This window comes from Perognathus longimembris, chromosome 1 (genome assembly GCF_023159225.1).
Source record: "Perognathus longimembris pacificus isolate PPM17 chromosome 1, ASM2315922v1, whole genome shotgun sequence".
Classification (NCBI taxonomy): Eukaryota; Metazoa; Chordata; class Mammalia; order Rodentia; family Heteromyidae; genus Perognathus; species Perognathus longimembris.
The window spans coordinates 94629660-94632703 of NC_063161.1; positions in this window are offsets into that span (position 1 = coordinate 94629660).

A 3044-nucleotide genomic window follows, 5' to 3' on the forward strand; every position below is an offset into this window, starting at 1 on the left:
CCTATACAGATACAAGAAGCATTTAGAATCCCAAACCAACCAGACCAGAACAGGACATCAAAAACAGAATCAATAGAGTCCAAGGAAAGAATCCTTAAAGCTGTTAGGGAGAAGAAAACAATCACATATAAAGGAAAAGCAATCAGAATTACCCCAGACTTCTCAGCAGAGACCATGAAAGCAAGGAGAGTCTGGAATGAGGTATGCCAAACCCTAAATAAAAATAACTAGCAACCAAGAATACTGTACCCAGATGGCGCCGAAAGAATAGGGAGGCACCCCGACTCGCACCAACTGAATAGCAAGCTGGGAACTCCAACACCCAACACCCCATCAAGAACCCAGCAAAACCAGCATCCAGAAGCAGTGGAGAAAGGCAGGAAAACAAAAAGGAGAAAAAAAGAAAAACTGAAAACCTACACGGAGCCGGAGATTCTCCGGGGCACCCTCCCCCCACCAGCTGACCCTGGCCCAAACAGGGTCAGGCTGGGAAAGGGGAACCCGGCGATCAGCACACAGGCTGCCAGGAGCGCAGAATTCATATAGCAGGAGACCCCACGGACACAAGGCAGGGTGCGGACCAAGACACACACCGGCAGCGACGAGAAGTTCGGGTCCACACCGGGTTCGGACAAGGGAACCCAGCGCGGCAGAAAGAGGGAACCGGGGAAGCCACCACGACACTTCGCCAACCCCTGAAGGGCTAATGGCTGCGCGGGACACACACACAAAGCAGCAAAAGTGAGTCCCCCATCATCCCCCCCCAACAGAGACCAGCTATCAGAGACCCAAGCCCTACAAAGAAGCTAGATCTCCCTCCCTCCCCCTCCCCACCCCCGAGGGAACAAAGAACCCCCAAATCAGGCGGGAAGCTCCCATCCGGCGCTGGGAAGTCAGTTTAGCACGGGAAGGGCGGAGCAGCCCCAAGTTCCTGAACTGGCAGAACTGGCCCTGTCCCCTTCCCAACAGGGGCCAGAAGACGGCCGACTGTGAAAGCCCCACCCGAGGTGCCTGGACCTCGCAGACTCTTATAACTAAAATCACAGGTGCTGGTGGGCAATACCAGCCCAGCAGGGTCACCTGAGCCTGATCACGTCCCCCCCTCCTCGTAGTGGAGGCAAGGTCTGATGGTGCCAAGCCACACCTGGACAGTCGATCCCACTGGGCCCCACACATACCGCCTCCCCCAACAGACTCGCGGGAGGGCACAAGCACAACCCAACAACCTGGGGCTCGCTCTGGGTGGCGTACCCCGCTAAAGTGGATGGGGCCACAGTGCGAGCGCCTGTTGTAGGAGGCACACAGCGCACAGGTGGGTGGGGCCCCCGGCAACAGCGCCCTCCCTGGTAGGCGTACCCCGCACAGGTGGGCGGGGTCACAGCGGCAGCACCTGCTCTGGTAGAAGCGCCTACACAGGAGGGAGGGCAGAGCTATAAACCAAACCTCAGAAGCCATCCACAGATCTCCAGATGCCCAAATCACAAAGAAACATAACACAGTTCATCAAAGAGCAAGCCAACTCAACAGCACCAAAAAGGAGCACGACTGAAGAGGAGATGGAGACTAAAAAAGCAAATGAGGCCATGTTAACAGGAATGATGGAAAGCGTCAGAAATGAAATCAGAAAACAATTCCAGGAGTTTAGCGCAGAAATCTGTAAGGACACCCAGGAAGCCAAGAAAGAAATGGAAGCAAAAATGGATACAATGCAAGCCTCCTTTAAAGAAAATCTCCACATCCTGGGCAAGATCATTGCCCTCAGCACTCACATTAAAAGAATGGAAGCAGAGCAGGTGAATAACCTCACGATGAAACTAAAACAACTCGAGAAACAAGAAATGACAGAATCTAAAACGACTAGGAGGGAGAGATCACAAAGATTAAAGAAGAGATAATTCTGATTGAAAATAGAAAGACCATTCAACAAATAAATAAGACTAAAAGCTGGTTCTTTGAGAAAATAAATAAAATTGACAGACCCCTCGCAAGACTTACATAAAAAGAAGAGACTCATATACGTAAAATCAAGGACTCCACCGGAAAAACTACAACAAGTACACGCGATATTCAAACAATCATAAGGAGCTATTTCCAAAACCTCTACTCAGCAAAAAACAATAATTTTACAGAAATGGATCAATTCTTAGAGAAGTACAAACTGCCCAAACTGAACCAAGAAGAAATAAATCAACTAAATAAACCAATAACTTACAGGAGGTAATCAAGAACCTCCCAACAAAGAAAAGCCCAGGCCCAGATGGATTCACCAATGAATTCTACAAAACCTTCAGCGCAGAGCTAATACCAATACTCCTCAAATTCTTCCGCGAAATAGAAACAGAGGGAGAAATCCCAAACTCATTCTACGAAGCTAATAGCATACTCATTCCCAAACCAGGCAAAGACCCAACAAAAAAAGAGAACTACAGACCAATATCACTAATGAACACAGACGCAAAGCTCCTCAATAAAATATTAGCTAACAGGATCCAGAAACTGATCAAGAAAATCATACATCATGACCAAGTAGGCTTCATCCCACAGTCACAAGGATGGTTCAACATCCGTAAATCAATCAACGTGATTCGCCACATAAACAGATCTAAAATTAAGAATTACATTGTTATCTCAGTCGATGCCCAAAAAGCCTTTGAGAAAATACAACATCCATACCTATTAAAAGCTTTGGAGAGAACAGGAATAGATGGAACATTCCTCAAAACAATAAAAGCCATATACAACAGACCAACTGCTAATATCATATTAAATGGAGAGAAACTTAAATCATTCCCCCTAAACTCAGGAACATGACAAGGATGCACACTCTCCCCACTTCTCTTCAACATAGTGCTGGAATCCCTAGCAATAGCAATAAGGCAAGAGGAGGACATCAAAGGGATCCACATCAGCAAGGAAGAAATCAAGTTATCCCTATTCGCAGACGACATGATCTTATATCTGAAGGACCCAAAAAACTCAGTACCCAAACTCCTACACCTAATAAACCAATTTGGCAAAGTAGCAGGATACAAAATCAATCCACA